The following is a 22,042-nucleotide window of genomic DNA, read 5'->3' as shown; positions in this document are numbered from 1 at the left end:
GATACAAAAGGAAAAAAACCCTAAGATCTTGGATTATTCAGTGATAAGGACAAACAAAACAACGATTCAAAGACGCAGTAATAAAGGACTAAAATACATACCGTGATTGTTCGAATAATCAGTATAATGTCTGCTGAAAAAAGAGAGAAAGGAAAAAAAACCCCTAAGATCTTCGATTATTCAGTGATAAGAACAAACAAATCAAAGATTCAAAGATGCCATAAGAGAAAACTAAAATACATACCGTGATTTTCGAATAAGAACCCTAAGATCTTCGATTATTCAGATAATTGCCTGCTGAAAAAGAAGGATACAAAGGAAAAAAACTCTAAGAATCCCAAAGCGTATGAGAGAAGAAGAATAGATGGAAAAACTGATTGGATAGTTGCCTTATATATGAAACGAAAAAAAAGGACCCGAATAGCTAATATGGATCCCGAGTCGGGTTTCACATCAGGGAAATAAGAGGAATAGAAAAATGGCAGGAAAATGAGTTTTAGAGGCTCTAGATGGGGGACATGTGTCCCCTAGGTATGGCTTTTATTAGGTTAAGAAGACTATCACCCGCAGCAATGCGGCGGGGTAGCATATTGCTATATAAATATGAAGACTAAAAAAACTCACTAAAATGTGTTGTATTTCTATGTTGTATAACATTTTTTTGTGCTAGATTTTTTACTATATGTTTGTGCTAAATTTTTTGTGCTGGATTTTTTTGTCTTAATTTTTTTTTCTCAATTTTTTTGTGCTGAAATTTTTTTGTACTACATTTTTTTCTGAATTTTTTCGTACTATATTTTTTTGTACTAGATTGTTTTGTGCTATATTTTTTTGTACTACATTTTTTGTGCTATATTTTTTTTGTATTAGATTTTTTGTACTAGTTTTTTTGTGCTATATTTTTTTGTACTACATTTTTTGTGGTATATTTTTTTTTGTATTTAAAAAAAAATATGTGGCACATGTCATTTTCACTCCTATTTATAAGACCAAAATGCCCTTCATTCTTACTTATTAGGGGTGCCACATGTTATCATAACAATTCTTCTTAAACTATTTAGGCAAGATCCACTTTTTAGTGGATCCTTCCCCTACTATATATTATTAAATGAATTGAAATAAATAGTGATTTTCATATTATAATAATATTTAGCTTTTTAACACTTTTATTATTTTAATATTATAATAATAGTTATTTTTTTTATTTTTTAACTCTAATCCTTTTTTTAATATCAGGGGTTGGGATAAGCTTGGTGTCAACCGGTATCGAACCAGTACTGGTATCGAAAATACCGGTACGGTCCTGTTCGGTATTAATACATGAAGGTAAAAACCGGCACTAATACAGAAAACGCCAAAAGTTGGTGCCGAATTGATATTCGAAATCTTTTGGTTCGGGAAATTCAGTGTGGCTACCCGGTACCATTTGCTCATCCCTGATCACGGTTACCATACGAACAACGGTATCGTACAACTTTTTTGTTGATTTTCTTCAATTTTTAATTTTTTTCTTTTTTAGTTTCAGGGGTAGGGATGAGCTCGGTGCCAACCAATACAGAATCGACACTGATACCGAAAATACCGGGTACGGTACCGGTATATGAAGGTAAAAAACGGTAGTGAACTGGTACCAGGAATGCCAAAAGTCGGTACCGAATTGGTACTTAAGATCTTTCGGTTTGGCAAATTTGGTACCGGTACGCAGAACAATTTGTTCATCTCTGACTACGGGTTTCATACGAACAATATCGTTACAATACAACTTTTTTGGTTGATTTTCTTTCGGTTATCTTTTAGTGTTTTTTCTACATTTTCTTTTAATTCTTGTCAGCAGTTCTGTTCGCAACACGCTCGTAATAATTTCAAAACACATGTAAACACAGGCTAAATAACAAAAGAAATTTGCCGCAACGCGGCGAACTTCTTTAAACCTAGTTAGAGTAAATTACAAGTTTTGTCTTTTATGTTTGTATCAAATTGCAGGCGGTGTCCTTTGCCTTTAAATTTGACGAGTTTTGTCCTTAATGTTTCAAAATCATGCACGTTATGTCCTTTAGCCCTAACTCAGTCAGATATTTTTTTTTGTTAAATAGGGTCATGTGACTTGCACATGAGGGCATCTTTGTCATTTTATCTTTCAGGTGGCTATTTTGCAATTAATTATTATTCAGGGACTATTTGTAAAACACTGAAAAATTAAAAAAAAAAGGAAATATAAAAACTTCCCTCCTCTCCCTCTTCTCTCTCTCCTCAGTTCTCCCCCATTAAAAATGGAAAACCAAATAGATTTGCTGCAAAATATAGCCGTCTGTCGATCCCCTGTAATATTGTTTCTAGACATGATTAGAAAACCAAATCAAATAAGTTGATTCAGAAATCAACTAATTTACTTTTGTAGTGACGAACAATTACAAGAATGTTGCTCAGTATTTATACGGTCTTAGTTAATGGACATGTTCATGACAGAAGATAATCCAGTTAGACGCCAAGCAGAATCTGTTACAGAGCTTCTCCATGTCAAATCAAACTACTTAAATCATGGTGGTCACTAGTACTTTATGTTTTGTAGGAAACGATCTCGTCATCTCATAATTACTTGCTTGAATCATGGAGGAATGTGGTGTTTATCTGCTGGTATGAGTGATATGGGTCCCGCAAAATACAGTATGAGTGTGAGCATGTATCACGGTGGAGGTAGAGCTGCTGGAAGACCTAGAAGTGCCTCTCGATCAGCTGCCCGTAGCCCTTCACGGCGATCACTGACAAATACAACATCATCAGATTGCCCACCACCATATCGGAAATTACCATCACGAGAAGAATATATGAAGTTTGAAACCCTGATTTTAATTGTTGAAAATTGGGGATTTTGAATATTGAAAATATATGATTGTTATTTAATGGGGGAGAAGTGATGAGAGAGAGAGGAGAGAGAAAAGAGAGAGGAGGAAGAGTTTTTATATTTTTTAGTATTTTACAAATAGTCCCTGAATAATAATTCATTGTAAAATAGCCCCCTGAAAGATAAAATGACAAAGATGCCCTCATGTGCAAGTCACATGACCATATTTAACAAAAAAATCTGACTAAGTTAGGGCTAAAGGACATAACGTGCAGGATTTTGAAACGTTAAGGACAAAACTCGTCAAATTTAAAGGCAAAGGACACCGCCTGCAATTTGGTACAAACATAAAGGACAAAACGTGTAATTTACTCTTATTATTTAGAGAATTAACTTGAAACATGTGTGATAGTAAAGTAGTCAATGATTGCCTGTTTAACTTGTCAACAGTGAACAGAGATTACTCTGTTGTGGAGAGTTTCTGTCCGAAAGATCTTACAATTCCAGACATAAGATATTCTATTTATGTGTATGATTAACTTTTTTTAAGCAACAACTTTCATCAAAACGAGTCCACTAGCAAGACGCTAGGAGGCATCTCTCACTCTAGCTTAATACATTTTGACCTACTAAAAATCCATAGAAAGCTTAACGTTTTAACCCCACCTACAATCTTCGAAATCTTCACCGACTGGTCTTTAAATAGATATTTGTTCTGAGCTTTCCAGATACTCCAACATGTAATTATTACCTGCATTATTTTCTTGTGGTGACCATGAACTGGAATTTTGGCACTCCAAAACATCTCGGATCACCGTGAAAAAAGATATATTGTTCCATGAGCTCATAACCTGTCACACAGAAGTTGTGACAAAAGATGAAATAAAAATATGATTCGCAGTATCTTTAGCATCGTCACATAATGCATTAATATAGATTGCAGAAAATCTATTTGTTAATAATACTTTTGATTTTGCCATCAGTTTATAAATGTTATATTATTGAAACTCACGTTTATGAATATATTTTGCATATTTTCTTTTAACTAATTTCTCTTGATTACTAGTTAAGTTCTTTTAACTAATTTCTCTTATTCCTAGTCAACTTAAAAACAAACAGAACTTAAAAAAAAATAAAAAAAAATCATTGTTAAAATTGTTTTCTTTAAAAAACACTAGTATTTTAACCCGCCGCGGTTGCGGCGACATTAAACTTAAAGTAACTCGAACTTATACCGTCAAATATTTGACTCGGTCTGTTTTCAAACAAAATTTACGTCAAAATGTAGAGTAGCTGAAAACGCACATGAAAATAAGGAAGAAAACTTATTATATTTGACATGACTCATTACCGAAAATGTACATCAAAACATAAACCAACTGGGATTGACATTTTACAAAATATTTAGAAAGTTGAGTGAGTATAAATGTCAATGCTAAAAATTGAAGGGTTAAATACACACACACAAAAAAAAAAAAAAAAAAAAAACCCATGGGTTAGACAACGTTTTTGTAAATTTGAAAAAAAAAAAAATAAAGAAGATAGAGGTTGTGTCTTAGGTACTGTTCCTAAGACACCCTCTTTTGTTATATTAATTAAATAGTAATACAAATAGATATAGACTTTGATAGCCGTGTTAGTGTAATACACGCGTTTATTCAACCCGAGCTAAACACAAGGTTTTGATAGCGTTCACTCAGACCGTGTAATACACAAGATTATAACCTAGTAAATACAAATCGTAAACTTTGCTTTTAAATATAAAAATGTTTTATCGGATAAAGTAATAACAAATATTTTCTTTTTTCTTCATCTTTTTTTATATTTTATTTACTAAAGTATGATAACTGTAAGTGGTAGATTAAATACGCAGTCGAAATTATATGAAAACTGCCCAATTATAGTTAAGGATTGGTAAAGATTAGGATGCAGTTTATTTTATTATTAAATAGATAAATAGATAAAATGCATTATTAAATATTATTCTAAAATACATTTTTTAAAATCATTTTTATATTAATTTATTATATTTAAGGATTAAGGAAATATAAAAAATTGTCATGTGGCATTTAGTGGAGTCTTTTATTATAATTTAGATTAGATTAAATTAGATTTAGATTAGATTAAAATGTTTACAGTCTATAAATATAATAGATTTTTATCCTTATCTTTTTGTAAAGTATAAAAGGATCATAATATAAGGACCTCATAAAATCGAGTAGGTGGAGATTATTATTGTTAGTTTGACCAATATGTTAAGACTATTAATTTCGTTTACGTTGTACGATTCTATTGTATTTTTTTATTAACACAAGCTGGATACGTGTACAATTAAAATATTACTAGTTTAAGAACCCGCGAAGTTCGCGGGTGGACTAAAACACAAATGAATAACTTTAATTTATTGAAGTAATCGTTTGAATTAAATAACCGTTCAAGTAATAATAAATTAGTAAACTACAATGAGACAACTAATGTAATATCTCGAGATACATGATGATGCAAATTTGTGTAATATTGTGTTTATGGAAGATAATGGATAGCGAATTATAAGTGAACGTACTGTTTATTTATGTATAATTTTAGGTTAATATTTAAGTATGTGTATGAGTATACATGTTTTTTATTACATTAACAAAATTGAGTAAAAAACAACAAAAAATAAACATTAAATGACTTCAAAAAAATGTTATTATGATTTTTTAGGGAACAGTTACATGGAATGAATGATCGAACGATGATGTATGTAGTTTAATGATTTTACAAGCTGGCGGGTATTTAGTCTTAAAAATACTTCATCTAATTCCAATACAAAATAATAAAAAAACAACCAAATTTATATAAACTACACCAAAATCTTGATATTTAGACATGGTCTACCTCTAAAGCTTTGCTAGTTATTGCCTTCAACTCCTGCAATTTTACATATTACAGTAGAACCACATAATGAGAAATCGAGAACAAATATACGTATATAAACCAAATATTATCTTTATTACTCTTGACAATTGATGATTGTGATTTACCTCATATGAGTTCGATATACATCACATCTATTCTTGATGGCAATGAAACTTGCGAGCTTTGGTCTTCCTGTTGTTGAGATCGGGGAAAAGGACGCGATAGAGAGTAAATTATTGCATGTCAGTTAAATAGAGTTTCATAACCTGTTCAAGCCGAAAAAAGGCATATTCAAATACTATCCCATACAAAATGTTTTACTGACAATTATTCAAATAACCAGTTTAAGACATGTAAATAGTCTATATTCTTAATACAATGATCTTCAGCATGCTTTTTTGATATGCCATATTTAAAGAAAAGACCAAAATCCATCTTTACCCATTATCAGATTCATCATCCAAAAGACCAAAACAATAAAAGAAACCATAAATCCTAACCATAACTGAAAATCAATTTCATAGAGAGAAATTCTATTAGAAAATAACAAATTCATCGGGTATCCTCCATAAAGATTCATTAATCGGGTAAGGCTTTTGATACAACTTCGAAGCCCGAGTGAGACACCGTCTCCATGGCAATGGGTCACAGCCCTTGATCATAAGACTTTGCGCTACATTCCAAACATCTTTACAAAACGACCCGATATCATAATCCATATACACTTGAAGCTCTTTCTTAACCGACACACACCCATGCCCTATACTATTATATATCTTCTCACTCCCATATATGTTCTTTTTCCCTACACGATTCTCCTTCGGGGTTATATACTTCCTAATTTCCTCCGTAACAAACGTGTTGATAAACGGATCCTCATTGGTCGTCCCATTTTCAACAGTAGGTAACCGAATCTGCCTAAGAGCGATATGAGCACTATACAGAGGCTGAATCACCTCTTCTTCTATAAACCTTTTATACTCCAACATCGAAACATTCGTTTTCGCCAAAGCAACAAAACTTTGAGCGAAATTCCATAAGCCGACAATCTGCGTTTTGATTTGTTATCATTTAAACATCGCTTAGGTTAATCGTATACTTTAACAGGTCAATCCCCTGATATAGGGAAGACAATTGGCGGTGTAAAACAATCTATTTCCCCCTCAAATTGCAACTTTCTTCATTAAAACACGTAAAACACCCATGAAATCACTCTTCCTAAACACTAAGACCTAGCTTCAGATAAAATAAAAAAAATAATTTCACTTTCAAACAATTATTAAATGATTAAAATATATGCAAAGATGGTCAGGTAATCTGAATAATATGAACATCCACATTTAACACAAGTAGGATTAGTCTACCCCGAAACAATCTAAACATCTACATCACATTCATAACCACGTTTTGCCAATAACTCATTACTAAAAATACTGGACGTTGAACTAACATCTTCTATGCAAATTATTTAAAAAACAAAAATCTCACCTTTTTTTTTTTGCTTGACCATGGCAAGAATGAGATCAAATTCTTAAAAATCCAAAGGCCTCATCGAACTTGATATTGATTTGATTTTAATGCCCATTCTTTTAGAGGAAGCTCTGATTCGCGATCTACAGGACCCAAAGACACACAATATCAACCAAATTAAATGATGCTCAAATACCGCACAACTACGACAACTCTACAAACAAACCATTCGAATCTGCAGCGCATAATAACTAAAGATGTGAATAAACAAAAAATAGACATCTTCATGTATAAAACAGAGAAGTACGTTTAGAGAGCGAAAGAGAATAAGTAAACCCGAATGCCATGCTCGAGGCAGTTAAGTTCCCAGTAGGTGTTTCCGACCTAAAGACAATCAAACTGTGTAGATATTAAAAATAAATGAAAAACAATCTTTTAATATAATTTAGTATTATAATTGAAAGCCAATTCCGTCTTCTTCCCGATATCACTTTAGGGATTCCAGAACTGGGTTATCAGCGTATGAAACGGGTAATCATTATATATAACACTTTAAACAAATGTAATATTTATATAAACAAACCTCCAATCTCTACAAAGATCGATCCGGTTGGATTGAATGAAAGTATGCATTCGGTGACATTAGGATTTTAGAATAGAAGAAAGAAAAAGCAAGAATGAAATCAGGGAAAAAGAAGGTAGCAGGGTTTATATATGGATCCGAATTAGGTGTGTCACTGAAAAAAAGCGGACCCGGAAGTTTGAAGCTTCTACAATTAACTTTTATATAATCTCAACAATATGAATAATCATTTAAAATAAAGGCACCAAATCATAGCAATATTGAAGACGATGGGGTTATTATTGTCTCTCGATAAAAAGTTACATGTACCAACTGATTCTGTTGAACAGGAGGCCTGAATCAGGCTTGATGAAACTGTGTTTGCTCTCATAAAAACCAATCTGTCTTCATATCTTCTACATTTGGCTAGAGCTACAGTCTTTGCCTCTGATTCAGGAAAACGAATAGAAAATACACTTTATCATTATGTTTGTGCCCTAAAAAATTGAATAAGAAACCTTTTATTTACTCGTTCTAGGATAGAATTCACATTTAAACTCAAAATTAAAAAAAAACCGCAATCAATGAATGAAGTGGAAGGTTTGAGATTACAGTTTGTTATATATGATCTTCAGATTTGTCTTGCAAAAGAGGGGATCTTCAGCTCTCCCAAGTTCAACAATTTTCTCTTCTGTAGACTTTCCCTTTATCACCCAACCATCACGACTTCTTTGTTCACCAAACATACTTCAACATATGGTTTTTATTTGCGATTGATCTCCCTTTGTTGCCTAACCATCACAGGAATCAGAGTATCAGGCAATTCGTCAAACAACTGGTCTGCAACAAAAACAAAACACCCTTAGATGCAGTTGAAAACACTCAGACATGGAATTCAAGCAGTTTATGAGTATAATAAGGTCAAATAAACGTTAATGAAACCAAAAATCAATTTCATGGAGAGAAATTCTATTAGAAAATAACAAATTCAGAGTTTAAGCTACAACTTTGAGATCGTTTGTTAATATTGGTCCAAATAGTCAAATCCGTATAATTGGACCGAAATCTGAAAGTGAAATCGGAACCTTAAAATATGACTGGCTTATTAAGAAAAGCTTTTAATTGGAAATTTCCTTTCCGTTCACACATTATGTCAACCAGTTGGTATGCAGTAGGTAAGGGTTAGCTTATAATGGCAAATATCAGAAATATATAATTCAAATAGAATCCTTCAATACAAAATCACACGGTCAATCAATCATCAAACCATAACTAAACAAAATCTCGAAACGAAACAAACGGAATTATCAAAATTAGGGTTTAAGCTCTTCCTAAATCAACTTCTCACTCAGTCAATTTCACTAACACATAAACTCAACATCCATAATCCGATCAATCAATCATCAAACCCTAACTAAACAAAATCTAAAAAATATATCAGCAATGCCACTAATAAAAACAGAGAGGGTCGCATGCCACTGATAGGTTAGAGCTAAAAATTAAGAACAAACTAAAAAACCCTGAACATTAGTGTTACGGATTTGTAAAAAAAAACCCACAAAATCTACAATTAGGGTTTTAGAACTTTTATAATTCACCAAAATTTATACATACGTACAACGATTAAAGCAATATAACGTAAATGATGTGTGTGTTATAGTCAAGGAAATCAAATAACATATATCGATCAATCATTAGGGTTACAGATTTGTATAACCCCGACAAAATCCACAACGATTGATCAAATCAAAAAGTAATTTGACCTTAAACTAACAAATAAGATGGATTGAGAGCACCTGATAAATTCTGTCTCTAGTTCTATAAACCCTAGTTTTTGCTTTCAATCAATTTCTCCATAAAGACGGGTTGCTTTCAATCGCGATTGAAATGAAGAAAGCTTGGGGGTCTGGAGATTGCAAATAACAATTATCTATGGAATGAAGATCTTAGAATATTTGTAAAGAGGCGACAGAGGGACAGAGGAAAAAGAGAGAAACCCTAGAAATATGAGGGAAAGAATAAGAGAATTAGGGTTTTTGAATGATTGAGAAGCCGTGTTTGAGAAAATAAAATGCCGCTCAAAATCAATAGAGGAGGAATATCACATTGCCACGTGGTAGAGATTGGCTTAAGTTACTGCCAAGTGGCACCAAAGTGTTTTGTTTTAATATAGATAATAGATAAGTAAAACAATGACATTAAACATAGAGTTCCAATAAATACACTATACTAAGAGAAAGACTAAAACTACCGAATATACCAAACATATTACATTAATTTAATAAAACCTAAGAGCATTTGGTGGGTACATTTGATATTACACAAGGTTTTGAGTGGAAAATATGAAATCGCCGAAAAAGAAAGTTGTTAAACATAACCCTTGATTAGCAGTAGCATTATGGTTATTTTTTTACTTGCCAAAACTTTAACTTATATAAAACTATATGAGAAAAAAGAGTGATAATTCAGGGAGATTAGTTCAAAACCACATAGGACCATATAGGTAGTTGACCCGACATACCTTTATCAATCTGTGGAGCTCGAACACTTGAATAGCAAACACTCTTTCTTGACTATTAACAAACCGAAAGTTCTGGTCCAATTTGAAGAACTTATATGTAAGGTAACCAACAGTGAAATATTTCAATTTAAGGTCAAATGACCCGTTAACCAGTCAAAAATATTGTGGGGACAGTTGACTTGTCCGTAACTTTTGGCCATGTGAACTTTCTTGCGCAAGGATGGCACCTGAAAAACCGATAATTTTAGGTAAATTACCTTAGATCAAAATTTGATGGTTTTTTAAGGTTTATATCAATTAAGTTAGTTATCCAGATTGAAATCAAAATGCAGAGCCTTAAACCAAAGAAGAGATAATACAAATCAAAGTCTAATGCAAGGTAACACAAAATAAGAAGCAAGACTCAAATACACTTACCTGGGAGCTAAATTAAAACATGAAAATGAAGTCGATACTGGTGATTCAGGATCACTAATGGCAACGGTGCCATTAAAATACTGAAGCATCATAGTCTTTGTCCGCCACTACTACCCTCTTCTCGCAATTGCGCCTTCAATTTTTCTCACTATAGTAATTTACGGCTGGTCCCCGATCTTTAACTCATCTTTTTTCTTTCTATAGTAATTTCCTAAAGGTTTGCTTCCACGGTTTGACTTTACTGAGTCCTCATATACAATATAGAAAATTGAAATTGAAGAAAGCATGTTAAACAATCTTTTTGACATCTCATATAAAATGATAAATTAAAATGAGCTTCATGCTGAACTATTGCAGCAGATGACCAAGGAATTAACAATTGCAGCAGAGCCCTGCAACTCAGCAGAGCCTGCAACTGATGCACCAAAATTAAACCTCGTTAAAAATATGTAACCTTGAATTAAAGAACACTGAATCACCAAAATCAAACTTTCGTTTTAACATATCAAACACTAAACTTAATAACACTGAATCACTGAGTGAAACTTCATTTAAAATATTATACCCTAAATTAAAGAACTCAAAATCAAAAGAAGTTAGCATTGATCAATTAAAAAAAAACTAATTAAATTACCTCTTAAACCTTCACAAAGTCAATCGAATCGCCAAGAGATAAATGATTATGAACCGTTGGCTTGTTCAGACCTCCATTAGACATAATCAAGAATACTTACCTGGTTCCTTAATTGAAAGCACATAGTGAGAATGTAAGAAGACTAATCAGAATACAAATCATCAAAGAAACGAAAGTTAGACGTCATAGTAGAACCTCATGGTCACTGAAGCGTTGCGCTACAAACTTGTCAAATAGCTCTCCTCCAGCAATGTATTCCATAACTTTTTTGGAACAAAGTTGACATCAACAATTAGAAAGCAACTTATATGTATAACTATTATAATGTATAAACTATTATAGAAAAATTAAATTACATCTCAAATAAATTTGTAACAAATATAATGTATAGACTATTATAGAAAATTTAAATTACATCTCAAATAAATTTGTAATCAAAGAGCATGGAACACTAAGAACCCAATTAAAAATATGTGAAATAGAAGTCACTTTTGCTGAAACATTTCATCAAGCACTTGGTGTGCGTCTTAAAACTTTTCAATTATAAACAAAGTACTGGATATCAAACCAAATACTTGTATACATACAATAACCAATGCACAGATATAATTCATATCCAAAAGAATTTACAAACAACTGTACCACTTATACTCAAATCAAACTGTAAAAATAAACCAATTACGTCGTAGAAACGCATATTGAACCGAATTACCTGACCAAACAACCTCCAGTTGCATCCAAACATGGTAGACCGGCACCCAATCCTTCCAAAACCACCACCCAAGCTACTATCATCGTCAATCATCACTTGTCCAAATTAGAGCTTCATTCGAGCCATTGATGAACTTCTAAAGGCATTTGGATCTGACACCCTTCATATAAACAAACTCTAGTTAAAAATACCTAATTTCTTTTATTAATTTGCTTCCCAAATAAAGAAAAAAACATGTATACTCTCTTCAGATTGAAGAACAAAAACGTTAAAATATCATATACATACCAGATCTACAAAAAATCAGAAACAAAAATGATATATTGGTCTTTTTTTGTAGTATAGTTTATCTACTCAAATCTAAATGTGTTAACAGGTATGTAATTAGGCCTCGTTAAAAATATGTAACCTTGAATTAAAGAACACTGGATCACCAAAATCAAACTTTCGTTTTAACATATCAAACACTAAACTTAATAACACTGAATCACTGAGTGAAACTTCATTTAAAATATTATACCCTAAATTAAAGAACTCAAAATCAAAAGAAGTTAGCATTGATCAATTAAAAAAAACTAATTAAATTACCTCTTAAACCTTCACAAAGTCAATCGAATCGCCAAGAGATAAATGATTATGAACCGTTGGCTTGTTCAGACCTCCATTAGACATAATCAAGAATACTTACCTGGTTCCTTAATTGAAAGCACATAGTGAGAATGTAAGAAGACTAATCAGAATACAAATCATCAAAGAAACGAAAGTTAGACGTCATAGTAGAACCTCATGGTCACTGAAGCGTTGCGCTACAAACTTGTCAAATAGCTCTCCTCCAGCAATGTATTCCATAACTTTTTTGGAACAAAGTTGACATCAACAATTAGAAAGCAACTTATATGTATAACTATTATAATGTATAAACTATTATAGAAAAAATAAATTACATCTCAAATAAATTTGTAACAAATATAATGTATAGACTATTATAGAAAATTTAAATTACATCTCAAATAAATTTGTAATCAAAGAGCATGGAACACTAAGAACCTAATTAAAAATATGTGAAATAGAAGTCACTTTTGCTGAAACATTTCATCAAGCACTTGGTGTGCATCTTAAAACTTTTCAATTATAAACAAAGTACTGGATATCAAACCAAATACTTGTATACATACAATAACCAATGCACAGATATAATTCATATCCAAAAGAATTTACAAACAACTGTACCGTTTATACTCAAATCAAACTGTAAAAATAAACCAATTACGTCGTAGAAACGCATATTGAACCGAATTACCTGACCAAACAACCTCCAGTTGCATCCAAACATGGTAGACCGGCACCCAATCCTTCCAAAACCACCACCCAAGCTACTATCATCGTCAATCATCACTTGTCCAAATTAGAGCTTCATTCGAGCCATTGATGAACTTCTAAAGGCATTTGGATCTGACACCTTCATATAAACAAACTCTAGTTAAAAATACCTAATTTCTTTTATTAATTTGCTTCCCAAATAAAGAAAAAAACATGTATACTCTCTTCAGATTGAAGAACAAAAACGTTAAAATATCATATACATACCAGATCTACAAAAAATCAGAAACAAAAATGATATTTTTAGCTTACATACCTGTTAACACATTTAGATTTGAGTAGATAAACTATACTACAAAAAAAGACCAAATCAGGTTAGCGGTGGTGAAAAATTGAATCTAACATCCTTGTTATCGGACTGACTGGATCACAACAATCGGAGAACCAGGATACAACTGATTTAAGATGAGATATACAAAACAAAAGAAATTATTAGTTATAAAATCTAAAATATCAAGAACGATAGTTGATCCATTGACAAAATCTAACCTTTATCACGAAGATCAGAGTCGGATTCATAGAGGAATGAATGAGAGGCAGAAAGCGATTCATTGATAACGCAGAAACCCTAACAATTCCAAAGCGTGTGAGAGACGGAACATAATCAAGAGTTAGAGATGAAACTGAAATTAGGGTTTCTCAATGAAATTCATTTGAAAAAGGAAATGATTTTATAATTTTGGCAAGATTGAGGGCGGATTGTTTGAGAAGCTTTGTGAAGGTAGCGTCTATTCATTTGCCGCTCAAAGAAAGAATTCGAGAAACAATTAGATGCCACGTGGCATCTGGTAGCCTAATTACATGCCAAGTGGCATAAGTTTGTTTTGTTTTAATATAGATAATAGATATCCTCACCCAAATCAAACATATGGATCATCATTTCCTCAAAACTTTCAACTGTACATAACATTGAATTTTTTTGATGTTTCATTACATAACAAAATTATAGTAATAAAACATGTAACACTGCGAATGAAGTAGTGGTAGAGTGGTTAGGGAAAGATTTAGTGTTTCTTATGACCCAGGTTCGACTTTCACTTTTCACATTGTTTTCTGCGGCATCCAGGTGAAGGGCAAATACGGGTGGCGCCGGTTCGTCTTGGATGAGAGGCGAGGTTTTACCGATTATTCTACTGACGTGCCTTCGATCGGGTAGAGGTCGGGTTTTCGCACATCTAGGAGAGCCAAGGGGCCGACAACGGTCGAGTAGTCGACCTTGGCCACAGCGCTTGATGTCACGGTGGTTGGAACGTCGTTCCTTGCCGTTCAAAAAAAACATGTAACACTATTTTATCTAACCTTTTGTATCTTATTCATCCATATCAACTATTTACAAACAAATATAACTATCGTTAGGATCTAGTTAAAAAAACACGAACTAATAAACGAACACAACGATTTACGTGGTTCGGTCTAAACTGACCTACGTCCATGGATGGCAACTAGGATATTTTTTATTGAGGTGTGAAACATTACAAATGCGAGAGATTAATTTTACATACTACATATTAGGAAATAATATTGAAAATATTGTAATTATTGTATATCCTTAATTTCCTCCTTTGTTTTTGTATTTATGCTTGTCAATACGATCAATCAAATATACAAAGAAAATTATCTCTAATATGGTATCAGCCTAAATTATTCTGGGCCTCCCAAATCCCTAATCCTACCACCGCCGCTTCTTCATCCTTTCTTTTTCCGATGGTCGGCGATGCCTCTTCATCATCTAAACATACACTCCCATCACATGCTCAAAACCATAAACCCATTCACTCCACTCCTTGTTCTCTATGCCCAGAACCTACGCCCCCTAATTCATCCACCATTGCTCCCTCAGTTGTAACAAACCAACTTCCCAACCCCACCTTATCAACCACCCCACCTACAACCAACCAACTTCCCAACCCCATCTTATCTGCTACCTCAACTACTGAACCCACCAATCCACCTGCTGAACCCGCAACACCCTCTCAACCACCACCAAATCACCCTATGCAAACCCGCTCAAAATCTGGCATCTTTAAAACAAAGCACTATGCCGACCTCGCCTTCTTGGAAAACAACTTACTTCATACATCCCTTTTCTCAGCTAAAACTCCAAAGGGGTACAAAACTGCTTCTAAACACTCAACTTGGGTTAAGGCAATGGATGAAGAAATGGATGCTTTACATAAAAACAACACGTGGACTCTTGTTCCGCGTCCCGAAAACACAAATGTGGTCGGATCCAAATGGGTGTATCGTACAAAATACAACGCCAACGGCTCGGTAGAACGTTTTAAAGCCCGCTTGGTCGCCCAAGGTTTCACTCAAATTCCGGCCTTGATTACCACCACACCTTTAGTCCCGTGGTAAAAGCATCAACAGTTCATATTGTTCTTACTTTAGCTACCATCAATAATTGGCCGCTTCATCAACTAGATGTCAAAAATGCCTTTCTAAACGGAAATCTCAATGAGGTGGTCTATATGGAACAACCAACGGGGTATGTTGATACCAAGCATCCGACTCATGTGTGTCGTCTCAACAAGGCACTCCATGGTCTCAAACAAGCACCTCGAGCTTGGTTTCACAGATTGAGTTCTTTTCTTTTGAACCAGGGTTTCCTTTGTAGCAAATCCGATACTTCACTCTTTGTTTTCAAACGAGACTCTTGTGTCATGTATTTGCCTTTTTATGTGGATGATCTTATTCTTACGGGCAATAATGAAGACATCATGGGTAACTTCATCTCCTAACTACATACTGAGTTTGCAACAAAAGATTTAGGCCGATTGAGTAACTTTCTTGGCTTGGAATTAATTTACAACACAAATGGCCTCTTTCTGTGCCAATCCAAATATGCCTATGATATCTTGGCTCGTGCGGGTCTTCGGGATTCAAAACCGGTCTCCGCACCGCTAGCCACTACTGATTCTTTTCTCACTACTGGTACACCTTTTCATGATCCCACTCTTTATCGCTCGTTGGTCGGTGCCTTGGAGTATTTGACAATTACTAGACCGGATCTTGCATATGTTGTGAACCAAGCGAGTCAATTTCTTCACTCGCCCACTACGTCCCACTATCAACTTGTCAAGCGTATACTACGGTATGTTAAAGGGACGTTATCTTATGGGCTCTCCTTTTCTAAACCGCCCGTCACAACTCTTGTGGCCTACTCGGATGCGGATTGGGCTCGTTGTATTGAAACACGTCGTTCGATGTATGGCTATTCTATCTACCTAGGCGGAAATCTTGTCTCATGGAGTGCAAAAAAGCAACCTACCGTCTCTCGGTCTAGTTGTGAGTCTGAGTACAGGGCAATGGCCAATACCGCAGCCGAACTCATTTGGGTTACTCACTTGCTTTGTGAACTACATGCCTTGCTCCCTGGACGACCCACTCTCTTATGTGACAACCGCAGTGCCATTTTTCTAAGTCAAAATCCTGTCTCTCACAAGCGTGCTAAGCATATCGACATTGATTATCATTTTATTCGTGATCTTGTATCATCCGGACAACTCCAAACTAAGTTTGTTTCTACCAATCTTCAGGTGGCTGACATCTTCACCAAAAGCCTCTCACGCCCATTATTTGAACGGTTTCGCAGCTTGCTTCGTGTCGGCCCTCCTATCCGATTGAAAGGGGATATTAGGAAATAATATTCAAAATATTGTAATTATTGTATATCCTTAATTTCCTCCTTTGTTTTTGTATTTATACTTGTCAATACGATCAATCAAATATACAAACAAAATTATCTCTAATACTACACAATTGGGGTTAAAAACCCATAATTAAATAAAGAAGCTCATGGCCCGCGACTAGGGCCGACTGCCCTTATTGTCACGCCGCACCTTCTGGAGTCGATAAGTCTATAACCTCTCAATCTCCCACTTGGAGGCTTCAAAGACACGATCAACTGCGCTCCAATGCACTTCTGTAATCTGTCAACGGAAACTCTAAGGTTCACCTCTAGTTGCCACCAGCCTTCGCATCAATTAACCCGAAGGCTCGTTGATGCTCCCATTGAGCTTCGACTCATTAGTCACTACCCGTGACTCATTCTTTGTCCCTTTTGACTCCTACTTAAACAAAATGTCAGACCTTGAGAAAACTTGAGAACTAACTCTCCATCATAAGCAAGTAATTCACTGGAGAGACTTTTCTCGTCGAATTAATCGTTTTCTTCATCCACTATCGCACTGGAACTGTAACTGAAACACAACCTGTGCTCCCACTGTCACGAAGTCCTCTGCCTAGTTTAACCTTCCAAACTCGTTCATCCTGAATCTTTACTTTATCTCTGGGTGCCTTCCCTGCAAAAGTAACCCTCTTCTGCCTATAAGATTCTGTGAACCATTTTTTTTACCATAATCGGGCTAACTACCTCTGGTGGTCTCTCGACCATATACAATTATCCTCTCTTCTTGCCACGTGCAACTGCTAGATTTCCTTTGATTGCCTTCTACTGTCCACTACCAAACTTAACCTCGTGCCCCTAATCATCCAGCTACCCGACTGAAATAAGCATTTTCTTCAAGCCTGGAATAACCCTTACGTCTCTCATAGTCCAAGTAGATTCAGCTGAAGTAACTAGGTTAATATCACCCATGCCTGTGACATCTAGGACTTCATCATTTTCCAGTGGTACCTTACCAAAATCCTTAATTTTCGAATTCCAAAGTGTTTTATTGTTGTGGGTAGCGTGAAATGAAGCACCCGAATCCATAACCCATGAATCCACACTTGTTGGACCTACAAAAGAACAGATGATATCCGAAAGCCAAAACATGACAAATAGATCAAGAAATAAGCAATTGATGAAACAATTCTCTCCCCAAATATAGTGAACCGTAAACACCTAAATTAGAGCATATGTTGAAGACAAGCAAACATCTGATCAAAGCCTTAGAACCGTTGTTCAAGAAGAAACAATGTTTGTTGAAGCCTAAAGTCTGTTGAGAGCAAAGGTCTGATGAAGAAGACCAAACATCTGTCTAAATTGCTTGGTTGAGTGGCATCCATAATGTTGGCTACTTTGAGGGTTATCATCTAAATTACTTCCTAGTTTAACTGTACTTTTATGCTACCTTGTGTCCAGACATGTTGGAATGAACTTTTAGTTCTAGTACCCTTATTTCTATCATTAACGTGTTTGGTTTTCACACTTAGTATTTTTTTTTTCAATATCTTATATAGGTTAGTGATGCGTGCAAGTGTGTATATGTTGGACCAATCCGGTGACCTTAAATGTCAGTGAAAGTAGTTCATCTTAGTTTACAGAGGCGGAATCAAAGTAAACTAAGTCAAAAACAGCTTGTTCCTTTCAATCTTTCTTTTCTATTACTGGTTGCGAGCTTTTACAATGATTTTGACAGAAATCCGGCAGCACCTTCGCTCACACACACATACATGCATATCTTAACCGTTTGAAATGTTCATCTATTTATAGATACAGCCCCTTCCGTTTGAACATGACATGTCTTGTTCAAACGGTCATGACTCAAACGACCAGCCTGCTTCAAACAGCCAGGTGTATTTCAAACGGCCAGGACCATTTAAACCCTAAACAACCCTAATCTAAACACTTTTGAACACTCGTTTAACCTATCTTAGACATAAGACTCGATAAGACATAGTCAGCAGACATTCAGTGCACCAACAGACTCCCCCTTGGATGTTGACGAAGTCTTTGGCTCCCGAGTCTTCAATCTTGTACTCTTCACAACTTTGTCTTCTCATTGCAACAACTCAATCTTCACAGGCTTCAGAATCATTACCTGAATCTTACTTTTAACTTCCCTTCGATTGTTGATCCAGACTCCCCCTCTCGATATGCTAGAATCTGAGAATCTGGTTCAAGCTTTGACACTTAGCTTCCGTTGGAAATAATGAAGTCCAAAAACCTGTTACTCAACCAATAACATTAGAATTTTATCTTTTCAATAATAAATCACAAACTCAATCAGCTTAAGAAATCCACTCAAGTAATCAGGTCCAAATTAATGACCCTGATACTTAATTAATCTACCAAGTTCAATTTAATGACCTTGGTTGATCATTTGACGAATCAAACTGATTTTGTAAAACATTTTCAAAATTTCTGAAAATAATGTAAAAAGCATCAATTTAATGAACTTGTTTTAACTTTGAAAATACCTTCAAACTCCAACAAAGTAAGCTCCCCTCATTCTTCAGCTCAGAATCTCCTGCATCTGCTTCAAATCTCGAGAATCAGACAATCAACTTTCCACTCTGGTTTGTCTAAACTAAATCAGAATTGAAAAATCTTTTTGGATTTTATGACGTGATCTAAACTAAGAAATGAAATAACAGAAAAACTTAAATTGCAGAAAAAATAAAGAATTTGAACTATACTCAAACTTAATTTTGGCGAGCGTGTCAGGGAATCATATCAGCTTTTCAGACAAATTACTAGTACCGTTAAGCTTAATTACATGCTCAGACTTAAACAATTCACCTCGATTGTCGACATACTGATCCATCTTAAATTCTCACACAGATTTCAACCTATTCAGGATACAATTTAGATGTTTTATGAACTTAGCTCAATTCATGTGTCCCACCTCTTGAATATATACTCCCGTATCCAGAATCCCAATATTCAGTCTTACAGGTAAGTATACTACAATGATATCTGTACATAAATTAGGTATGCGAGGGCCGAGGGATCTCAGGTCGATACTTCCGTATACGCAGAGAAATATCAGCTTCGACTTTTCAGTATGTCCCCTTTAGAGGATCTTTTAGCTACAACAGCAGCGACTATCAATTTTATTGTTTCATCTGCATGCTGAGGGTTTATGTTGTGTTTCAAGCATTATAGAGAAAGTATTAGCCAAGGACTAGGTCAGAACTTCCGTTCAGCAGAAGTCCCGGAATAATACCCCAGACATCATTGAGTATAAAAACCTAGTATATCAGAATACGAGACCTTTCAAACGAGATTTCAGGGGTTACCTATATATCCAAGTAGTGCTCCCCACAAATTTCACAAGTTTGAAATTTTAGGTTTATATCCCGAATAAATCTACTAAATGTGCGAAAACCTATCGACACATCATTAGTGAGACTGTTTAACTCATTTAAACTTTACAAATCTTTAGCATACTGTAATTGTCTAGCCGATGTACTATCATTTTCCCTATATACACAAGCTCTTTTTCAATTTTATATTGTTTTTGGATTTTTTTGCATTTTTTACTGTTTTTGTATTTTCTGAAAATATAACTATTTACAACTAACTATACTCCCCCTAAATACCAAAACACGTAAAAAATCGACAAACCATTGCAGACTGTTTCTCATCTTCATCCGCAACAGTACTCTCATCAACGCTCACAATTCCATCCGACACCGAAAGCAATTTCATACCATTAAGTTTTAACAAATATTGAAACCGATTTTTATCAAAAGCTTTGGTATGCAAATCAGCTTTTTGTTCATCAGTGTGGATTTTCTCAATTCGTATCAACTTTTTCTCGAAGCAATCGCGAATAAAGTGATGACGAATCTCTATATGTTTAGTTTTAGCGTGATGTACTGGATTTTTAGTTATATTTATTGCGGCCTCATTATCAACAAACAGAGGTGTGTTAAGAAACTGCAAACCGTAGTCGCGCATCCGTTGCTGTATCCACAGGATCTGAGAGCAGCAACTGCTAGCAGAAACATACTCCGCTTCACATGTAGATAACGCCACAGACGTTTGTTTCTTACACTGCCAGGTAACCAATCGAGGTCCAAAGAACTGGCATCCTGCAGTTGTTGATTTGGTATTAACTTTGCAGCATCCGAAATCCGAATCGGAATACCCTTCGAGCGTAAAATCGCCTTTTCTAGGATACCACAACCCCAATGTGGGTGTTCCTTTCAAGTAACGGAATATCCTCTTGACAATGATCATGTGCGAAGCTCTCGGGTTAGATTGATATCTTGCTGCGAGGCACGTTGGGTACATGATATCAGGACGTGAAGCAGTTAGATACATCAAAGAACCTATCATGGAACGGTAGAACGTTTCATCAGCCCTGTCTCCGGTGAGATCTGGATGAATCCCATGATTTGTCGCAAGTGGGGTAGAAGCAGAAATAGAACTTGACATTCCAAATTTCTCTAGAATATCATGCACGTACTTCGTCTGGTGAATTAAAATTCCCTCAGGTAGTTGTTCAACTTGTAAACCCAGAAAGAATTTCATCTCCCCCATTGATGACATTTCAAATTTCTGCTTCATCACCTGTTCGAAATCTTTGCACAATTTCTCATTCGTTGACCCAAAAATTATATCGTCTACATAAATCTGAACTATCAGAAGATGTCCGTCGACCTCTTTAGTGAAGAGAGTGGCATCCACTTTTCCACGAATAAAATTGTTAGCGAGTAGGTGTTGAGACAAAGTCTCGTACCAGGCTCTCGGTGCCTGATGTAGACCATACAACGCTTTGTCTAGCAAATAAACTTTGTTCTTGTGGATTGGGTCAGTAAAGCCCGACGGCTGACCGACATAAACCTCCTCTTTGACCTTCCCATAAAGAAACGCCGATTTTACATCCAACTGATAAACTTTAAAGTTCTTCCAAGACGCAAATGCT

General features: G+C 34.9%; 2 long non-coding RNA genes across 2 annotated transcripts; both read right to left on the bottom strand.

Moving 5' to 3' along the window:
- Nucleotides 1-10,790: 10,790 nt before the first annotated feature.
- On the bottom strand, nt 10,791-12,208 carry LOC110863948. The gene is made up of 3 exons (XR_002549490.2): nt 12,060-12,208; nt 11,543-11,610; nt 10,791-11,447 (listed from the first exon to the last, which is right to left on the bottom strand). It is a non-coding gene; the product is annotated as an uncharacterized LOC110863948 (long non-coding RNA).
- Nucleotides 12,209-12,637: 429 nt separating this feature from the next.
- On the bottom strand, nt 12,638-13,514 carry LOC110863949. Its single transcript, XR_002549491.2, has 3 exons — nt 13,360-13,514; nt 12,843-12,910; nt 12,638-12,747 (listed from the first exon to the last, which is right to left on the bottom strand). It is a non-coding gene; the product is annotated as an uncharacterized LOC110863949 (long non-coding RNA).
- Nucleotides 13,515-22,042: the final 8,528 nt, after the last annotated feature.

The sequence above is a fragment of the Helianthus annuus genome, chromosome 6, assembly GCF_002127325.2.
Source record: "Helianthus annuus cultivar XRQ/B chromosome 6, HanXRQr2.0-SUNRISE, whole genome shotgun sequence".
Taxonomy (NCBI): domain Eukaryota; kingdom Viridiplantae; phylum Streptophyta; class Magnoliopsida; order Asterales; family Asteraceae; genus Helianthus; species Helianthus annuus.
This window is presented reverse-complemented; position numbering and strand designations above follow the sequence as displayed.